The 17,535-nt window shown below is 42.3% G+C and overlaps 1 protein-coding gene across 5 annotated transcripts in view; it reads right to left on the reverse strand.

Annotated features, from left to right (window-relative positions):
- Nucleotides 1-1,474: 1,474 nt before the first annotated feature.
- LOC131232697 (uncharacterized) overlaps nt 1,475-17,535 on the reverse strand; it is a 30,596-nt gene continuing 14,535 nt past the window's right edge. The window contains exons 4-7 of one of the 5 annotated variants that reach the window (XR_009164912.1): nt 2,611-3,377; nt 2,015-2,175; nt 1,746-1,935; nt 1,475-1,715 (exon numbers count right to left, since the gene is read on the reverse strand). The gene's annotated coding sequence lies outside the window, so the exon portion shown is untranslated. Of the gene's footprint in view, nt 1,716-1,745; nt 1,936-2,014; nt 3,378-17,535 lie in introns of all 5 variants that reach the window. The other 4 variants (XR_009164913.1, XR_009164914.1, XR_009164911.1 and 1 more) reach the window with 4 other exon arrangements.

Genomic DNA, 17,535 nt, shown 5'->3' on the forward strand with positions numbered 1-17,535 from the left:
GGACTAGCTTACGTTGCGGGATCCTCCTCCTTTCTATTTTCCAAAATGAGCTTTTATGGACTATGGACTTAGTATGTCTAACGGCCAGGCGCGGGCTACATGTCAGACTCATAACCACACATCCCTCATGACTGTGGGCCTCCAAGATTTTCAAAAGACAGGAGGACAACACCAAGGTAAAAAGTCTTTTGAAAATGTGGAAAACGTGGGCCCGGCGCCGTTATGAACAACCAATGCAAGTTGTTTCATTTTTAAAAATGTGGGGCCCAGCTTCCATGTGCAGAATCAAGGTAGTACCCACCAAAACCATGCCCTGCTGAACTGGGTTCAGCTTTTAGACAGGTCAATACCCCTATGGAATGGAGATAGAATACAGGATAATAAATAAGAAAAAATTTGGAAGCTAGGAAGCCTTTTCTATCCTTTGAGATAATGAAAAGCATGACGGAACAGTATATGTTTAAAGGGACTCGAAGAGCTATGACGAGTCAAGTAAATGGTGCCGAGCAGAACAAAAATGTTGAATATAAAGGTTGTGTTCTTATCACTATCCATTCATTTCTTTCATTTGTTCGTGCAGTAGATGATGTGCTAAAGGAAATTGTAGTCCTGATGCATCACAATCTGAATCATGCATCCGTTCCATCCAAGCAGGACCCATTATTCAGTGACCCAGATAGTCGATGTTATGGGACCCGCCTCAAAAGGGGGAAGGCCCAACAAACTTTCAGATTGGACGATCCTGCATACTCAATCTCTTGGCCTTTTTAAACCATCTACTCGTAAGCCACTGAACGAAGGTCTAGGAACTGATAGTCTGGCAGATTATGGAATCATGGGATTCACAGTCTGGATTGCTGAACCATGGGGGGGCCCATTTGGAAAAACTGGTTCATCAGGATGCTATTCACATTCTGATTCATCAGGACACTAGAATTCCTCACTAAACTCAGCAATCATAGAAAGTATGGCCAGACAAAAGCAGAAAGGCAAACCTTAACCTTCTCTTGCCAGGTTTAGTAGTATAATGGCACCATTGATCTTGACTTGGACCCTTCTATGACCTTTGATGATTTCGAATCTATGCATCAAAAATGGAGTTTCAGTTAGCTATATTCCACAAGTCGCATGTATTATCATCCTAACAACCCTTGTTTGTTTGTATCCACACAAGAAGCGGCAACAAATTTCCCTTATTATCTTCACTATAGTCAAACACTACATATTTCTACTATAATTCTAAGGTTTCAGCTGTCTAAGATGCTGTTGCAAACAGAATCAAATGCCAACCTGAACCACTGGGCCTGTTTGGATAGTTGGAATCCATGCAAAAAGAAAACGTTATCCCTTGATGGGATATGTCCGCTGATTGGATAGCAAAAAATTCAACGAGTCCTCTTAAGTAATCTTTGGCACAACTGCACAAGATACAGGTGATCATTGTTTATTGGGATTTCCCCTTGCTAAACAAACATGAACCCTAAAAATGGAATCCATTTTTCATAAGTGCCAAATCACATACAAAGCATTTACTTTTTCCATGTCCACTTGCTTGATTCTACCTATCTAGACTGGTCAAATGAATTTTGATGTTTCAAAACATTCCAATCATAATCCTTCTAAATCTTGAGTCCTCACGAAATGAGAAGTTTTGGAGTAGGCTTCTAATGTCTCCATTTCAGGAAAGCAGTCAGAGACTCTCTCTCTCTCTCTCTCTCTCTCTCTCTCTCTCTCTCTCTGTAAACTCTACAACTGGAGCAGTGTAAAGGTAGCTCATAACTCCATTAGAACTGCCTACGTAGTGTTTACCAATTCTTCTACATGATAGCAATCACAAAGTCATAGCATGCACCAAGGTGGACACAACCTTGGGCAGGCCACTCATCTTTATAACTGTTGTCTGATCAGCCTCATTTCAAGAGTTTCAGGGCACTGCTGTCAAATTTCGAAATAAAATTTTGTCAGTCAAAAATATAATTTGTCAAAAAAAATAAAAAGTTAGTCAACTTCTTACAAGTTTCGTGCTCCTTGATTGGTGGGGAAACTCCATGTGAGACTATGGACGCTTGTTTCGCTTCAAATGTATCCAATTTGAGATGATGATAATGATGTGGAAGGTTCAAAATTTTACTGTTGAAGATGATAGAGCTAAGAGGAATGCTCACTCTCCTAATTCTGCAGTGTGTCCAACCCCACACCTAATTAGCAAAACCAAGTCTAAAAATTTCCAGAGACAAAAAGGCATTTTGCTAAGCTCTTGATGCAAAACCCACATGGTTGGCACGTGTTGCAACAGCCAAGCCATGCATCAGGTGGGCCCTCAAATGTAGATAGTCTGCCCATGCCTGTGCATTGAACATAGACTGCTTGTTGCTGCTTTAAAATCATCCTACCGTTTTCATACCCGTGGCCCACCTGATGAGTTGAAAGCCAGATTCTTCAGCTAGGTCATCTACACAGAGAGGTCCACCTGACAAGTGGACACTTGAAGAGTTGTCTGCGACCTGCATTTGGGCTTAGCAAAACTGTGACAATGTTCTGAGCATCAAGTGGAATCACTTCCAACCTTTTTTCATCACAAACCCTGGAAAGGATGGAAAGAGTTCTTACCTCCTTTCTATTGGCATTGAACTATGGGTGCTCATGCTCTGGAAGAAAACTTCTGGTCAGACAGCGTTAAGTGTTTGATAAAAGCGTCAGAGGTCCCGTCCATAATGACTTGACAGCCCAGGTCATGCTCCCAGTCCTGATCTATGAAACCGTGCTCTAGGACTTGAGGGCGCAGCCAATTCAACACCCTCTCCCCCTTAAAGACACACAGGTCTAACTTGCTCATAGAAAGGTTGTTGATGATCAATTGACTTCCGTCCATCAGGGTTCAAGACCAGTGACTAAGGGTTTACACTTGAGGGTTTCAGGTCAGTCTAGATACTAGGGAACTAGCTTTAACCAAGTCCTCGAGCATGTTCAATCAATGTTGCCTAACACATTGATGAGGTTAGAAATTTGTATGTCAAGGCAAATCTCTCGATCTTACCAACAAAACAACTAGAGAGGAAATAATAATAATAACAACAACAACAACAACAGCAACAAATAGTATTATTAACAACAACAACAACAATAATAATAATTCGATAACCAGCTTTGTGGGTCTCCAAGTTTTAGAACTGTTCAAAAATTTTGATAAGAAGGAAATCGGAGAGGAACAAAAGCTTTGTGGGCATGTCTCAGCTAAGTCATCAAATTACCTTGGGACAATGACAAACACGGGGGATCAACAACTCTTTGAAACATGTCTGTCATTGTATATCATCATATTCGATACGCTGGGAGATACAAGCTGACTGTTCATTCCTCAAGGATTTTGCTTAAACCTACAAAGGGACATTTAAGACAATAAATATAGCTGCTAGATTAATCTAACCAAGCTAGCCTATTGCAAAGATATACCATTCTTAATGTGTGAATATACCATTTCAGACAATAAATATAACTGCTAGATTAATCTAACCAAGCTAGCCTATTGCAAAGATATACCATTCTTAAAAGTGTGAATATAGAGCATTCTCCAATCTTCTAACCACGTCCTCCAGTATCGATCACCCAGTTCTTTGGTTTTTGTGCATCTATTGTTTTGTTCCTTGTGTTGTTGCCACCTTTCTGTTGGTATCTTTTAAGTGATTTTCTCTGTCAAAGACAATCTTCTATACTTTTCTTTTTTTATGAATGATCTCAACAGATTATTAAGAGACCCAAACAGGCAGAAGCAATACTACAAGGACAGCAGAAAACATCACACAATACAAAACAGCCACAACAGCCACACCCAAAAGACTACTAACTGATGCTGCCAAACAACCCTAACTTGAACCAGCGTACTGGTTATCTCCTGTCGACAAAGGAAAAAAGCAGTCCCAGCTCCTGCTTCAGCTAAGGAGCCAGCCTCGCCACTGGCTCCCCCATTAACACATGCAAAAGAGACCGATCTGTTTCTGCATCTATCCCAGACTTCTTCAATCAAGTTTGGAATCCGCCAAGGACAACTGTGCAATACTGTGCACCAAATCCCATTTCACAAGTAGCCCTCTATTATGGCCGGCAGGACATCATAAGAGAAAGCTAGTTTCACCGCCTGAAGAAACGCCGCAGCATCCGCATAAGTCAAATCTTGAATCCCAATTGTGTTCAGAAAATTCGGCAAGCACCACACCTCTGCTATCAAGAATAATCCTGCCCACACCTGCAGTGCCTGGGTTCCCATAACACCCATCTAAATTTTTATTTGTCATGAAAATCTTCTATACTTTCATTAAGTTGATAATCTAGATGAGGAACATCTTCCTCTCAATCCAACATAACAAATTCAATGTGTCAATAATAATGCCAAACTGCAGAAGTAGAAAAGTAGGTTCCAGTGTGCACGTTTACTACCTATCCATTAACCACTTTGTGGATGTGAGTTCTCCAATAAGCTGAAAACTATATTGGAATCGAACATCATCTACTTAGAGAGTTCCCCTCAATAAACAAGGGCCACTAAGTGAATAAGCTTAATTCCATTCTTCCATGCATGGTCTGGGCAGGGAAAATTCCCACATAAAAAGATCCAAGATTAGAATGTCTACTATTTTGGATTGTGGTTTTCCTCAAGATATCACATTGGATTGGAAGAATCTTTGTCATTAGTGAAGGAAGAGATGCTATGCCTGTGTCTTAAAGGAGAGTCTAAAGGCTCAGTGAGGTTCAAGAAGGATATTAGAGAAAAGAGAGGTGGCTGACAAAGGAAGTAGTGTTAAGGGGTTGAGGACTAGAGACGGATTTTTAGCATGCCGGAATTCATTATCAATTATTTTATTTTATTTTTTGAAAGATAACGATTGTATTAAGAAAAGAGAAAGAAACAAAACGGAGGGAGAGTCTGCAGAGATTGCAAACACCCTAAACTCCAATAAAACTAAGATCACTAGCCTTCCAAGAATCTATATAAGAGGCCCATTCAATTAAGAGATGCTTGGACTTAGAGATAACAACATCAACCGAGTTAGACTCGACCGAGAAGCATCTACTATTTCTTTCAAGCCACACGGACCACCAGGTAGTAAGGATAGCCATCCTCCAAAGCCTGGTTTTCTTCTTGCCAATTTTCACCCCATGCCAAGCAAATAGAAGTTGGTCCGCCGTTTCGGGAGCGCACCAGGAAATATTGAACCGAGAGCAGAATTCTGACCAGATTCTGGATATGAAAGAACAGTGCAGAAGGAGGTGGTCTACTGTTTCTTCGTACCTCATACAACAGAGGCAGATGTTAGCAAACATCATCCCCCTTTTTTTCAGATTATCTATAGTTAGAATCTTCTTCTTACTGACTAACCACCCAAAAACGACGATCTTTGGGGGAGCCGGGTATCTCCAGATATGCGAGGGCTGTTGAGATACTGTGACGAACAAGTAACTGTGAATCAGCTGGTAAAGCGATTTAATAGAAAATCTGCAAGACTTATCCAATCTCCAGATTAGCCTGTCAACGTCTGTCTGAGAGGGCCTGACCGAGTAAATGTCTTCCAGAAGGGCCGTATATTCTGAGAGCTCCTAATCTTGCAAATTCCTTCTGCAAAGAAGATTCCAAACTATGTTGTCTCCTACAACAGAATAGCAGTCAACCACGGAGCAATCTTTACGAGAGGCTAGAAGATATATGTTCTGAAATCTTTCCTTGAGAGGGGCCTCCCCCAACCAGATATCTTCCCAAAAACTGACATTAGAGCCCTTCCCAAGTTCGAAGCCGACGCCTTTGAGAACCATCTTTTTCATTTTAAGAATGTCTTTCCAAACAGCCAACGTCCTGTAGTTCGAGGAGTCATTAGTCCACCATCCTCCCTCTGATTTGCCATATTTGCTTTTGATAATAATGTTCCAAAGATTTCCGTTTTCCGTCCCTAATCTCCATATCCATTTCCCCAAGAGAGCCCGATTCATCGACTTAAGGTCTTTAACCCCTGCACCTCCTTGAATTTGGTTGCACACTTCATTCCATTTTAATAAATGAAACTTTTTCTTGTCTTCCTTGCCGTGCCAAAGGAAGTCCCGCGTAAGCTTTTCAAGAATAACCAACACCGGACCCGAGCATCTGAAAACAGACATAAAATACAACGGTAAGTTGGAAAGGGCTGCTTTAGTAAGGGTGAGTCGACCTCCCAACGATAGATAACGGGTTTTCCATTTGACAAGATAAATCTGGAACCTTGCTATGACTTTCTCCCACAGGTATATAGGAGGCGAACCAGAACAAAGGGGAAGGCCAACAAAGAAAGAGGGGAGAGTGGCTGTTGTACAGTCGAAAACTTCAGCAAAAGAATTAAGCTCCTCTGTCTGCAAATTGAACCCGTACATTTTTTATTTTGCTAAGTTGACTCGCAGACCAGATACAGCTTCGAAGTATCGAATCGTAGTATGCAGGAAGTCCACCTTATCTGAGCTTGCTTCAGAAAAAATCAGAATGTCATCCACGAACTGGATGTGAGAAATCGGGTTAGGCATACCTTTCAATCTACATCCACAAAGGAGACCTTCAGCTTGACCTTTATGCAGCAACTTGGACAGAGCTTCACCTACTATCAGGAAAAGATAAGGAGATAGGGGATCTCCTTGCCGTAAGCCCCTCGAGCTTTTGAAGAAACCGTGCAGAGATCCATTGATAAGGATCGAAAAGAAGGCCGATCCCATGCATGCTTTCATCCAACCTCTCCATTTGACCCCGAATCCCATCCGTAGCATCATGTAATGTAGGAAGCCCCAATCTACGTGATCATACGCTTTTTCGATATCCAACTTGCATATAATGTTCTTGGACCCGGACTTGAGACTAAAATCCAAGCATTCGTTTGCTATAAGAGCGCAATCCATAATTTGGCTACCTGGAATGAAGGCACTTTGATTTCCTAAAATGATCTTCCCTATCACCTTCTTAAGCCGGGATGTTAGAACTTTAACCAGAATTTTGTATGGCCCCCCTATCAAACTGATCGGTCTAAACTCTTTGAACGTAGCTGCCCCCGCAATCTTAGGAATCAGAGCTACGAAAGTAGCCCCCAAACCTGTTGACAGCCTTGATCTGCTATGAAATTCGTTACAAAAAACTAACATATCTATTTGGATAACCTCCCAAAAGTGTTGAAAAAACAAGATGGGAAATCCATCAAGGCCTGAAGCCTTTTCACTCCCTAAGGCTTCAATTGCCTTCCACACTTCTTCCGCACAGAATAGGGCTTCGAGCTGAATAGCATCTTTTGGGGATATGGTATCTATCTGCAGGTGATCCAACCGAGGCCTACACCATTCTTCTCCCTTAAGCAGCGAGGTGAAGTACGAAATGGCCTCCTCCGCAATGTTGTTTTTGTCTTCTAACCGTTCGCCATTGACCACAATGCTACTAATTTTGTTGATTCTGGCACGCATGTTAGCAATATTGTGACCACAATGCTACTGTTTTTGTCTTCCTCCTTTATCCACTTAGCTTAGGATTTTTGCTTCCAACAAATTTCCTTTTCTAAGGACCTCGTTGAGATAGATTGGATCAGCTGAATTCTTCTGGTCAACATTTCGGCGGACATTGAAGAAGTTTCAGCTTCCTCATCAATCCTTTGCAGCTCTGAAAGGAGAGTCCGTTTCCGATTCCCTTGCGCAAAATTCCTTTTGCTTCCACTGCTTCAATTTGAGCTTCAGCTATTTGAGTTTAGAAAATAATTTGTAGCCTGCAAAGCCCTGCACCTGGAAACCAGCCCACCAATCAGAGATCATGTGGTGAAAACCTTCAATTAACTGCCAAGAGGAATCGAATCTGAAGGGTTTCGGGCCCCAATTCTGCTCATCAATAGAGAGAAGAACAGGATTGTGGTCCGACGTGACTCTAGGAAGAACCGACTGAAAAATAGATGGGAAGATGTCCAGCCAATCGGGAGAAATCAAGAATCTCTCTAGACGAGATTGAATAGGAGTAGCTCTCCCATTGGTCCATGTAAATCTAGACCCAATCAAAGGAAGATCCAGTAACTCTTGATCTTCGATCCAACACGAAAAAGCAACCATCGCAGGAGTGATCTTATTCCCTCATGATTTTTCTTCAACAAATCTGGTAACGTTAAAATCTCCCACGAAACAGCAAGGGCTAGCAAAGCTCTGATAAATAGAACTCAATTCTGACCAAAATTCTTTTCTTTTGGCGTCTTGAGATGGACCGTAAACCGAAACTGTGAGAAAAAGATGACTGGAAGCTAACTCTTGCAGAGTAACTGCAACCGAACAAGAGCCAATCCGGTTGGACTGCATAGCCCACTTTGACGATTGCCAAGCCATCAAAATGCCACCAGAGCTACTTGAGGAATCCAGAACCACCCATTGGACTCCACTGGACTTCCACAGAGAACCCATCAGATTATCATCAAAGTGGGGGACTTTGGTTTCCTGGAACCAGATAATATCTGGGTTATTCCCGATACAAATTTCTTTGATAAGTCCTCTTTTCTGCTTAGACGCCACTCCCCTGACATTCCAAGAGATCATCTTCATTGGACAACTGATCTGCCCCGATTACCCATCTCCTCTGTGTTATAGCTTAGGGGATTCGACCCTTCGGGAAACGATACAAGACACTTTAGTTCTCTGTTGCTACAAGGTCTGGAGAGGCGACTTCGAGGGGATTTTGTGGCCGATAGGGGTCTTCCTCGAGACTCCATGCACTGGAATAAGGCAACGTAATCCTCAGGACAATCCCCAAAGGATAGACCTAAGGATCTACCTACATGACCGATTGCGTCCCTAATCCGCTTCTTCCTTTGGATGGTATCAATCAGCTTAGCCCTGTGAGTTTCATCTGAATAATGATAGGTGTTCCCTGACTAGAGATCCTTCGCCGTTCCGATTCGGGTTTGCAGAGGTTCGGCTTCGATAACTACCTCGGTAGGGGATCTACCTGACATAGCGTGAGGAGCCCTTGATCTGTCCAGTCTGAGAAGGACGAGATGGGAGAAGACAGAATGGAGACTGGAGAAGGGGGATTTTCTAACTACATGGAGATGTTGTCGTATTCGACGATGTCTTCACCCACCCACGATCGGGTAACAGCGTCAGTTTGGAGAGCGAGTTTCTTTTCTCCGGTCAACTGGAGCGGAATCATTGTCCCCCTCTGGAGGGGTAGGGGGATGAGACTTCGATCTGAGATTTGATCATGGTGAAGGGGTATGATGAGGTTAAGCGATTCTAAGGGAGCGCAACCCGAAGCAGCAATCGGGATTCAATATTGATAGGGACATCATGCACACACGCGCACTCACGCCATCCCCTACGCACGTACGCTAGAAGGAGGGCCCCGCCGTCGATCTGGATCGATGACGACATCCAGGAAGGGCCTCCTAGCTAGAAGACGAAGTTTTGATTCAAGAGAGTGGGCCCGTTAGTCAAGAAAAGCTCATCATGGGATCTCATGATTGTGGCCCACGAGTCAAATTGATTTCATATTTTAGGTTTTGCTTATTAACGTTATTTAGAACATCATAGACACTTCAGATTTCTTTGATTAATTTTTATTTTGGTTTACTTCATTGCCAAGTAATAGGTTGCGCACATGGCGCAAGTTTTGGGGTATATGATTTTCTTATAAATAGGCACCCCTTGTAGCTTTTTTTCATTCATTAAAGATTAATAAAAATTCTGCGTTTTCCTACTCTCTGAGTTGTGAAGCCTAATTGGATGCGAAGCCCTCCCTTCATCGAAGGGTTAACTACCGTGGTGCGAAGCCACATCTATCCCGATTCGCCCCCATCCATCGCCATCTCTACTACCCATCTTCTACCATCCCTTCTTTTCATCTCACCCCATCATCTACACTTCGAATCAATCATCTATTGCAACAATTCTCCTCCCCACAGCAGAATTTCAAAATCTAACCCTAAAGGAGGGCTGAAACTTCGGCGGAGCACCATGCACAGACCGTATATCGGATCGAGCTGAGATTTAGGGTTTTGGAGTCCATCCCTGGCCGACCAGGGCTAAGGTGGCCTTTTTCTAAATAGTGGGCCCCACACACATGCAGCCAAGATCACACGCATGTGCGTCTGGGTCATTGTTGTTGTCCACGCGTGCGGTACTTCTCTGGTTCATCTCTCTCCTCTCTGTAACTCCGCTTTCACCCAAAATTCCTAAACTTAACCCTAAATTACTCAAATCTCCAATTTTATGCCCCTTTTTTTATCCTAGGGTTCCTTGATTTGAAATTGGTGAATCCCTTGGATTAGGGACTGATTACTACGCATGTGTGGATGATTATTTCTTATCTTTAAGTATCGTTTGGTTCATAATTTTTATTAATCCAGCCCTATCATGTGTAGGCCTAAACCCACATAGATTCCCCTTAATTGAACGTTTGGACTTTCATGTGGGATATGGAATTTGTGTAATTGTTTCTGAACTAACATGATCTTAAGCCTGAAATCTCGCATATCATATTTAATTTTCATGTCCTGCATCAAATTTGGTATCAAAGCCTAGGGTTCTTGTAGGGGAATTCATTACATGTTTAGGGTTTGGTTGTTTATGTCCATTACGCATCAATTCTCATCATATATGACTATTTAGAAGTCCATAAACCCTGACATAAGCTGCTGAAATTTTTTGTTATCCCCTTATTTGAATTATTTTAGAAATTAACTTAGCTTTCTATTTCTAGGTTTAGAAACTTTCCGTTTCTGTTTTTTAGAAACTAATTTTTTTGAAACTTTCTTAATCTGTTTTTAGAAACTAATTTCCTTTCCTTTTTCTTTTTTAGAAACTAGTTTACTTTCCTTTTTCTTTTTTAGAAACTTACTTTCTATTTTTAGAAACTTTCCTTTTTCTTTTTCTTTAGAAACTAGGTTGTTTTTTTTAGAAACTTTTCTAATTTGTTTTTTTTTTTTTTTTTTTAGAAACTTTCCTAATTTGTTTTTCTTATAAACTTTCCTTTTTCGTTTTTAGAAACTAGGTCGCCTTTTTTTTAGAAACTTTCCTAACTTGTTTAAAAAAAACTTTCCTTTTTCATTTTTAGAAACTAGGTTGTTTCTTTTATAAAAACAAAAAAAAAAAAATCTTATATTTTGACAACTATATTGCTGAATTTTGGTTGGCACCCTACACTAAACATGGAACAATTGTAAAAGTCACTAAACAAGCTATCCCAGAAGTTGGAGTTTTTGATTAAGCTCTTGGAAATGGACCAATGCTTTGAACAGCTTGATGTATGCATTACCCGACTAAAGACCATCGTCAGGACAAACCCCACCATTGGGGTAGATGTCCAATCTCAGGCAGATGGCCTAGAGGATAAACCAATGAATGGAGTTGGTGAAGGAAGCAATTATTGGTGTGCACCCACCCCATGAGAGACATCAAGACCACTATTTTGAGGGGTACAACATGTGCAGCATTATGGCTGGAGAGAGTGCACCAGAGGCTAGTGTAAAGTTACCCACTGAGGCCATTCCGATAATGGATGAGTTACGTGATTTCTTTCCTGATGATCTACCGGATGAGTCTCTCCCTAGGAGGGATATAGACCACATCAGAACATGGAACACCGTAATACATACAACCAAGTTTGCGTTTAATAGTTCTGTCGATAGGTCCACAAGTCTCAGTCCTTATGAAGTCGTTACTGTTTATAAACCTGGAAAACCTATTGATCTTGTACCTATGTCACTGTCCTATACGATGTTAGAGCCTGCAGAGTCTTTTGCGCATCACATTCATTCATGGCATCAAGAAATCAGGCAGAAGATCACTACTAGTAATGAACATTACAAATTTTCTGCAAATCGACATAAACGTTTTAAAGAATTCAATATTGGGGACTTTGTGATAGTCCGCATCTGGGCCGAGTGGTACCCTCCAGGGGCAGTTTGTAAGTTACACGCGCGTAGCGCTGGACCCTTCAAATTATAAAACGAAACGGTCTGAATGCGTATGAGGTAGATCTTCCACCTTCTATGGGAATTAGTTCCACATTCAACGTGGAGGATCTAGTTACTTTTCAGGAGACTATTGATACTTTGTCCGGCCCTTCGCCTACCCGTCCTCATTCCCCATATTTATCCTTTGAACCACGGCCCCTTCCCGACTCCCGCCTCTACCTCCTATACCCACTTTTCCTGACCTTTCTTCCCAACCTCTACCTCTCATACCTACCCTTCCTAACTCATTTTCCCAACCTCTACGTCTCATACCTACCCGTCCCAACCCATTTTCCTAGCCTCTACCTCCCATAGCTACCTGTCCCGACCCATTTTTCCAGCCTCTACGTCCCATACCTACCCTTCCTAATCCATTTTCTCAGCCTCTACCTCACATCCCTACCCGTCTCGACCCATCTTCCCAGCCTCTACCTCCCATACCTATCCTTCCCGACCCATTTTCCCAACCTCTACCTCCCATACATAACCTTCACATACCCAAAAAGGAAATAAAGGATATCCTGAACCATCAAATAGTTTCAACGTCGGATGGCGGGTTTCAGAAGTACCTGGTTAAATGGAAGTCGAGCCCAGCTTCAGACAGCACGTGGCTCACTTCTGAGGAGCTTCAGAAACTTGATCCTGACATCCTGAAGCGGTTCAAGAGTTTTATTTCGCCAGTGGCGAAATCTTCGCAACCGAGGAGAATTGATGGGGACATCACGCACACTCACGCCCCCCCTACGCACGTACTCCAGAAGGAGGGCCCCGCCATCGATCTGGATCGATGACGACATCCAGAGAGGGCCTCCTATCTAGAAAACGAAGTTTTGATTCAAAAGAGTGGGCCCGTTAGTCAAGAAAAGCCCATCATGGGATCTCATGATCGTGGCCCACTAGTCAGATTGATATCATATTTTAGTTTTTACTTATTAATGTTATTTAGAATATCATAGACGCTTCAGATTTCTTTGATTAGTTTTTATTTTGGTTTAGTTCATCGCCAAGTAATAGGTTGCGCACATGGCGCGAGTTTTGAGGTATATGGTTTTCTTATAAATAGGCACCCCTTGTAGCTTTTTTTCATTCATTGAAGATTAATAAAATTCTGCGTTTTCCTACCCTCTGAGTTGTGAAGCCTAATTGGGTGCGAAGCCCTCCCTTCATCAAAGGGTTAACTACCATGGTGCGAAGCCACATCTATCCCGATTCGCCTACATCCATCGCCATCTCTACTACCCATCTTCTACCATCCCTTCTTCTCATCTCACCTCATCATCTACACTTCAAATCAATCATCTCTTGCAGCAATTCTCCTCCCCACAGCAGAATTTCAGAATCTGGCCTTACAGGAGGGCTGAAACTTCGGCGGAGCACCACGCACAAACCGTACATCGAATCGAGCTGAGATTTGAAGGTTTTGGAGTCCATCCCTGGCCAACCAGAGACAAGGTGGCCTTTTTCTGAATAGTGGGCCCCACAAACGTGCGACCAAGATCACACGCATGTGCGTCTGGGCCATTGTTGTTGTCCACGCGTGCGGTACTTCTCTGGTTCGTCTCTCTCCTCTCTTTCACTCCGCTTTCACCCAAAATCCTTAAACCTAACCCTAAATTACTCAAATCTCCAATTTTATGCCCCTTTTCTTATCCTAGAGTTCCTTGATTTGTAATTGGTGAATCCCTTGGATTAGGGACTGATTACTACACATGTGTAGATGATTATTTCTTATCTTTAAGTATTGTTTGGTTCATAATTTTTATTGATACAGCCCTATCATGTGTAGGCCTGGACCCGCATAGATTCCCCTTAATTGAATGTTTGGACTTTCATGTGGGATATGGAATTTGTGTAATTGTTTCTGAACTAACTTGATCTTAAGCCTGAAATCTCGCATATCATATTTAATTTTCATGTCCTGCATCAGATATCCTAAGGACACAAGGTCCGGAAAAGACGAAACAGAGTCGGGTTCGGGTCTTGACCGAGCAAGAGAGTGGTTCTCTGCAAGCCGTCCACGTGGCAGCAATCTATTGTCTCTAGGACTGCGCTCAGACATGTTGGAGAAGGCAAGAGCCTTGAGTTGACGTGGCGAAATCTCCTTCAAAGGAGAGGTGGTGCCGCACGTGCCGAGCGACACGCGGTTGGGGAGATTTATGGTTGCCTTTCCACGTGTATCGATCTCGTCGATGGACGACACTTGAGTCACGGGATGGATGCCACGCGTCTGGCGATGAGACTGGGCTCTGCCAGAGTCTTCGAGTGCACCAACTGGACAGAGAGGATTAGGGATCGATGCTTCTTAAGAGTGTGGAGATTGTGCTCCTTCTTCCACGGAGACAACGACCCTGGAATGAGGGAAGGGTTCCCTAAGCTTCCAAGGGTCTCCCCATCTCGGGGCAAGATCGTCCTTTGCTTCCCTCTGTAGCGGCATCTTGATCTGTTTGCCTTCCACTAGCACCTGGATGTGGGACAGGAAAGGATCTCCCTTTGTTTCTGCGAACACGGACTCTGGCCACAGCCATCTCCTCCCCATCCCTAGTTGTGGGGTCCAAATCAATAAAGGAACCTAAAACCGAAGCCACCGATATGAGAAATTCTTCGTACCAGAGGTCAAGTGGAATTCCCCATATGAGAATCCAGACATCTTCTCCCCCGAAGATAGAAAATTCTTCCCGAGATTGCACTCTAATGACTGTAACATCTTTGTGGAGAGCTCCTACCATTATCAAAGTACCCGGATTAAAATCCGAGCATACCCTAATCCACAACTCATTGTAACTGATGGGTTTGATTGTGAATTGCTCCGGACTGATTCTCCAGCAGCTATCGATCCAGTCTCTAACTTGAGAGATGGAAGCCCCCTCTCTGGTGGTGATCACTACCGAATTCTGCAGTGCCTTCTTGAAGAGGTCTAGACGATCTTGGCTGATATTTAGATCATGAGTAGGTTCGATCTCTTCAAGGATGGCTTTCTCTGATTCCTTCCTTTTTTTCTTTTTCTGATCTACTGGGCTCTTGAGGCAGAGACGCCTTCACTGAGCCAAAGGAGTTGGTGAGGGCTTCTTTAAAGGTGATAACGTTGTGGCAGGGAGGGTTAGCACGTGTGATCTTCCGTTGAATCCCCGTGGATACTGCGGAGATTCGAGATGAACTCCTCTTATGATTTCAATCTGGACCAAACCTGGCTCTTTGAACCAGCAGTGGCATTCTCCAAAGCGTTCTCCATGCAACATGAGAACGGCTCTGGAGAGTTCTTCCCCTGAGCTCATTCTAACAGGGGCAAACCCACTATATTGACCCGCTGTTTTGTCCCTTGGCATAACCATGTCCATAACTGCACCCCCTCGTCGGAAAACTCTCGAGATGTTGATTGGAAGCCATCCTGTAGGGAAACCTTTGACAAAAAAGGAGGATAGTCGATGGTAAATCTCAGTGTGGGTTCTGAAGGACCCCCTTTGTATTTTTTCTTTACAACTTCGGTCCATTCTTCTAGATCTTCCTGTCCGTGGTGTTGATCCGAGATTCCTGATCCAACTTTCTTCTTCGTTGGATCTTTCTATGTCGTCGTTGTCTTCATGTAGTCAATGTCTTCATGTAAAATCTACAGATATTTTTTAAATCTCACAATAAATGTCATGATAGTCTCGTTTAGTGTATTTTTCGATGATATTTGTCAAATTATCATTGACTAGTCTTCCAAAGAATCCAAACTGCAAGAGTAGAAAAGTAGCTTCCCATATGCACATTTATCAATTCTCCACTAAGTCGAACACTAGATGGGAATCAAACATCATCTGCTTAGAAAGTTCCCCTCAATAAACAAGGGCCATCAAGTGAGTAATATTAATTCCATTCCTCGCATGGTCTGGGCGGGGCAAATTCTCCACTTAAAAAGAAAGATACAAGATTAGAATGTCTACTATTTTGGATTGTGGATTTCTTCAAGATATTGTGACATTGGGTAGATTGGAAGAATCTTTGTCAGTAGTGATTGAAGAGAGACACTATGACTGGTTCTTAAAGAGGAGTTTAAAGGCTCAATGAGGTTCAAGAAGTATATTAAAGAAAAGAGAGACATAGTTGACGGAGGAGACTAAGAATGCTTGTTAGGTACGGAGGAAATGTTGTCAAGGGGTTGAGGGCTAGAGTCGATTTTAGCACACCAGAATACATTATCATTGTCTAGTCAAAAAAATAAAGGTCAACATAAAGGGAATGATATCCTAAGATCTACATTTGAAGATCTCTCTCTTAATCTTTATTCATCCAAAATAGATGGAATGGCTATAGAGGTGGTCCTGGAAAGAACTAGGCACAGCAGATTCTAAGATCAGTGGCTATAGAGGATAAGAGTCTAGATGGGTGCTTGACGACATTCCTTCAAGAGAATCATTGTGTTGGATCCAGTCATATGGAGATACATGAGAGAGTTTGTGAAGTACCAAAAGGATCTAATACAACTTCTATATTTTTAGCTATTCAGGTCCAAGATGCAGTGCGCAGTAAGGACTTAGGCCAATGAGCTTCTCATGCAGTGTCTATAGCCAAGATTTGTTTGTGAAGCTTTGGATGGTTTCGCAATGTATCTAATCCACTTGTGAAGGTGTATCCATCAAAGGGAGAAACTTTGGCTGGTCTTCTATTGGTAACAAATGTGCATAGTCGAGGTTAAACACTAGTGCTTTAGGAATCCGTTGCAAGTTGGTATGAGGAAGGTGTATGACCATGTGGATTGGCGTTTCCTTGACCACTTGCTTGGGAGAACTAGATTTGGGTGCAAATAAAGCATGTAGATGACAGCATGCAGAATTTCTCTATTTGGGTTAATTACACCAACAAGAACTTTAGCTCTTAAACATTGTAATGTCAAGATCTCTTCCTTTTCTTAGTCACCATCACCATAGAGGACTTCGCCGTGGTATCCCAAATTGATAACATAAAGGCTGTAACAGCCGTTACGTAAAGGTAATGGTCATAACCGTTACACGTTATAGGGCCGAAACGGTTGTAACAGCCATTACAAAAAAAAAAAAAAAAAGAGTCGTAATGGCCCCATAACAGCCTCGTAATGGTCTTGTAATGGTTCATGAACAGTTAAAAAAAGTGTCGTAACGGCTGATACGGGGGGCCGGAATGGCCACTACGGCCCGTATTGTAACAGTAACGGCGGTGGCCATTACAGCCATTATTACCATTATGAAACACCTTGAAATTCACAAAATCATCTAGAGGGTAGAGATTAGTGAGTTGTTAAAGGGGTTCTACATGGGTTATCAAGAGACTTCAGCACCTCATCTCTGGTCGGCACTCAACAAAAGCTAATCTCCTATTTTGTACATCTTGACCAAGCCAAGACCTTTAAGTGTATACTCAAGAATTTTGAAGTATTATCGGTCCTCGGAGTCAATGTTGTCAAAATCATTGTTGTATAGCAAATCGTAGTTGGGATTAAATCGTATTGAATCACAAATGCATAGTAAATCATAAGATTTTTTACAATTTTCTTGAAAAATCGAGAAAAATATATGAAATATATAAATAAATCAGAATTTTT

Source organism: Magnolia sinica, chromosome 18 (assembly GCF_029962835.1).
Source record: "Magnolia sinica isolate HGM2019 chromosome 18, MsV1, whole genome shotgun sequence".
Classification (NCBI taxonomy): Eukaryota; Viridiplantae; Streptophyta; class Magnoliopsida; order Magnoliales; family Magnoliaceae; genus Magnolia; species Magnolia sinica.